General features: G+C 34.5%; 1 pseudogene; it reads right to left on the bottom strand.

Annotated features, from left to right (window-relative positions):
• Nucleotides 1-342: 342 nt before the first annotated feature.
• Nucleotides 343-3,852, bottom strand: LOC149177094 (receptor-like cytosolic serine/threonine-protein kinase RBK2; annotated as a pseudogene).
• Nucleotides 3,853-4,859: the final 1,007 nt, after the last annotated feature.

The raw sequence follows: 4,859 nt of genomic DNA, 5'->3' as shown, positions 1-4,859 counted from the left end.
ATTTCTAAAACCATGTGCAACAAAAGTTGAAAGAGAGAAAGCATATTGGATTTTCCTACCCTTGTGTGGGAGGAATTTGGAAAGAAAAATGACTCCAAACTGATTTGTTTTTGTTATTGTCAATTCACATGTTTGTTGCACAATAAATTCAAGTAACGAAGAACAACATGATTGAAAATGAACCTGTACAAACATTATGGTACATTAATTCCGCTCGAAGTGACCTCCTCCTACTTATACAGATGTCATGTCAGATGTAGTCTCTCTGATTTCGACGGAAGGAGATATAAAAAATTGTGGTATGATAGCCTGAACTGAATTGCAAAAGTAGCGGTGTGAGTTTCAGAATTGCAGAGAAACCTCCTTGTGACAGTTGAGTTCTGTCAGATAGTGTGTCGAGGAGATGTATTCTCCTGTGTCCAATGATTCCTGTAGATATGGTGTGTGCAAAAGCGACACTATCGAGGATTCTGAGTTTTCTATGTTTTGTCCTTCCCCATTTAGAAGTTGAAAAACCTAATTCAACATGCGTTGCAATTTTCAAAAATAAAACACAGAGGTAGATTTGATCTATATTTAATAAATGAGGAACTGTGGTAATTTTCAGTCAGTACCATATACTTGTAGTTGCATTAGAGTTTCGGGAAAATCATGAAGGCACTAGCTCTGGATCAGTAATGGGCTTACAAATTCTCATTTTAACAACTTACATATTTCATGGAAGGCCTGAGGATGGAAGTCTGTTGGACACATAATGCAGTGATGGAGGCCATCACATCCAACTAATGGGAATTGTATGCATTGCCCAGGCGAGGGTCAACCAGCTTTTGGATGCTTCTACATTCAAGTAGAGGCTTTGCCTGCATTGATTCCATACGTTATGCAACAACCCACAGTTGAGTATTTTCTTATGTTGGCAGAAATGCTAACCAAGGCAAAGCTGGAAGCCCAAGTATATAGAGAATTACACAGCCATGCTACTCACACAAATACAAACAATCTATCACCGATAAGTAGGAATCACATACCCACATCACTAAGATTTGCTGAGAAGAGTCAATTGGAAGGCGACCAGTAATTAGCTCCAGCAGAAGTACACCAAATGCAAAAACATCTATTTTCTCATCAACAATCCCATGCATGACATACTCTGGGGCAAGATAGCTGGAATATAAATGTAACAAACATGAATATTCCTGGTCCACTATGAAGAAAAGTGAAGCCATCCTTATGAAATGAATATCAAGTGTATGAATGTTCCTAGCAAATCCTCAAGAAGAAGTAGAACTACTCACCCAAACGTGCCTTCAATAGCAGTTGTTAATATCAGGTGTGTCCATGGCTTCGGTAGCCACTTTGCTAGTCCAAAATCTAAAATCTACAGTTCACCAAATGAAATTAGGAGACATCTTCGGAGCACAAGTTTCATTTCAATTTCTCCTCATCGTAAATGCTCATAACTCCAAATTCCTCGTAACTCCAAATTTGCAATTAACTTAGTAGTACATTAACAAATTCCCATCAGAAGGATATGCTAGACTAAAATCCTACAATTAACTTAGTAGTACATTAACAAATTCCCATCAGAAGGATATGCCAGACTAAAATCCTAGCCGAGCTAATACTCTAAGACAAACATTGTAATATTATTTTAACATAGATTTAATTGTTAATATATTTTCACCAAGAGAGGCAAGGTTCTCAATTTATCCCTGTTGGTGCTTATTAAACCGGGCAAGTTTAATATGACTCTATATTTGTTGGTGCTTAATAGACTGGACAAGGTTAGTTATATTTCTTGCAGATTATGGGAAAGAAGAAAAAGGCATAACAATGGTAATAATCTCAATGTGATTAGGTTTTTTATTCCTGTAAGTGCTTAATAAGGGCACTTAAGATGGCCCTTTCCTAGTTATATTTCTTTGGTTATCTGCAAGAAGTAAAAGGCATAATATTGGTATAATTTGGATGTTATAAGTTTTGATGTCTATAATAAAATAAAGGAACCAAAAAGGATAAAGTTACTTCTTGAACAAGTGGCAATTTTTTCCTTAATTTTTCTATTTGGAGACACTTCTACTGAGGCAGATGATAAAATTCTTAAAATTGTCCTTGTATGCTTTGCATTCTATGGAAAGGATATTTTGATACATTTGAGTGACTAAACGATGCCCATGATTTACTGTTGAAAACACGATTTCCTTTTCATAGCATTTCCCAACAATTCCTTTTGAATATTTTATTCTATTTCAGCATTACCTTTATGCTTTGAGGTAGAGAAATTTGAAAATGTGGTAACATTCAACCATAAATATCTTAATTTTTCATTTAAGGTCACTTCCTTTTTTCCATAGTGACAGGAAACGTGGACATGAATTTGAAAATGTACTAAAATCCAACACAAAAATGCATTTGAATTTATCCTTCAGCTCTACTTTTCCTCGTCATCTCAAGAAATTTAGACAGGTTGTAGAATTTCCATCATAAGGAACCCCTTAATAGCTAGTCACCTTTAATGAAATAATAGTTCCATAATAAGGACTCCCTTAAATTCTAGTCACCTCTAATGAAATAATCGTTATCTGGGATTCTCATAACAACATTTAAATAGAGCTTAGACTATGGTATCATATATGCCTTGGTTTTGTTAGAGAACATTGAAAGGGTCTCAAGGAACAAATGTCCTAAGAATTTAGGAATGGATCAACTTACTAAGAAGATATAATTATAATGAGTTCCTTTAAAATATGCTTTAATGCATGAAATATTTCAATGATACAAGTGCAAAGCAGGACTAATGGCATCATCCAACCCTGCAGATTCTGCTATCAGTTATCCCTTACTCATAGAATATGGAGGCCTATATGAATAATGAGACAGAGTTTACCTGTGGGTAAAAATTCTCAGTGAGTAAAATGTTGGATGCTTTGATATCTCTATGAATAATACGTCTTTGACAACCTTCATGAAGATAAAGAAGACCTCAAGTTGTGCCTAGAGAAACTTTGTACTGGATGTTCCAATCTAGTAGATGAGACTTTGTGCCTGGATAGAACAATCCAAAAAAGGACAAAACAAAAGTCATGGATCCATAAACCTAAAATACAATTTAGGCGAGTAATGAATTATGTGAAGAGTTTTTCTCCTTTTATAATTTCCTATCTCTATACCTTCTTAATCAGAAATATAAATCATAATCTCCACATACCATGAAGCAATGATGCTAAGCTTCCATGTGGAAAAAAACTCAAAAACAAGGTGCAGTCCACCTTCAACACCAAAGCCAATAAGATGAGCTATGTTGGGATGGATAATATGCATAATTATCCCAAGCTCTGTCAAAAAATCATTCACCCTCTATTCCTATGTTCCACGGCCTCTAGTAAGTCGCTTGACAACTAGTAGCTCTCCATTGGCAAGTGACCCTTTGTATACTTCAGCATACCCACCACTGCCTATAAAGTTCTTTGTAATTTCTTTCCATGTCAAATTTTCATTTCTTTGATGAATGCTTTAGTCAATCTCAAGTTTTAAGATAATATTGTCCTTGTAAAATTGTAAAAGTACATAAATTAGAATAGATGATTCTTTGCAAACTTCTTAAACTTTGGGAACAAATAAAAAAGGTCACTCACATGTTGTATAAGATGGGGTAAACAAATGGGTATTGTAAATGAAATACAAGCACTCAAAGGACAATGTGGTGAAGTTAAGTGACAACAATCTATCATAATTTTTTATACCTGAAGAGAAGTTACAGGTAGCAGATTGTAGTTCCTGGAATGTAAAGCATTTCCATGAGGTCTTTGTTCTTAAGGGTAATGAATCATTATCTGAGCTCAGACTTTTCATGGAGAATGAGGAGTCATCATCAATGCTAGGGTCTAATCTCAAAGGGGGTCAACCTATAGCAATATTTCTGGGAAAAACTCTTGAAGGAAATGTCATAAGGAAATGAAGAGAGCGGGCTTTCCACAAATGTGCAACATCTCGCCCCATATAAATTATATTATCTTCCTACTAGAGGCTGATAATTATTACAGGACCTTCTAGATGAAATCCCACACCGAAAAAAATGTAAGTTATCTTTGTTGATTGAAGACAAGCCAAATCTTGGAACTCATAAGTCATTAAAATATTTCTTTGATACATTAGGTCATTTTCCTATAATGTCTTTTCCCTGCCAATAAGAAAAATTATTTTCTTGTACTTAGTTACAAACAATTTGGTGGTAGAAAACAATTTGACTTTCAAAGGAAGAGAAAATATATTTTTCAATCCATTATGTGCTCTGTGCTCTATTCAGGGATGGATAATTTGATTTTATACAGCAACAGAGGAATATCGATTCCAAGACAATGAACAGTATGCATGGATTACACCATATATGATATAAAAAGAGATTAAGATATAAATAGATGATGCATCCAGTTTTACTGAAAAAATATATAATATTCTGAACATGTGAAATGATAATCAATCTAATACAACACCTATAGGTATTTTGCAGAGTTGGTTCAAGATACCTCAAGAAGAAACTCCACAGTAACTATGCTCATCTTGAGAGGTACTAGGGTGGTTGACTTAAGAAAAAAAGACATATAATAGCATTTATGTCTACCATGAAAGAAAACACCAATAAGGTAACACAACACTAACAGGTAAACTGGGAGGGGATAAGTTCAGTTCAATATACTTGAATATGAGATGAACATAGTTGTCCTGTGTTTAACTCAGAGAAACACTAGGATAGTAATTTGAGAAGAAAAAGGTTGTATACTTTTGTTTATGTAGTATTAAGAAAACATCAAAGATATTTAGGGGAAGTTGGATTATGATATTTGGTTTACTCATTGTTT

This window comes from Pinus tabuliformis, chromosome 4_1, assembly GCF_031772625.1.
Source record: "Pinus tabuliformis cultivar Carrire ecotype Pingquan chromosome 4_1, CPIR1, whole genome shotgun sequence".
NCBI lineage: Eukaryota > Viridiplantae > Streptophyta > Pinopsida > Pinales > Pinaceae > Pinus > Pinus tabuliformis.
The sequence above is the reverse complement of the archived record's forward strand: the minus strand, read 5'-3'. Positions and strand labels throughout refer to the sequence as shown.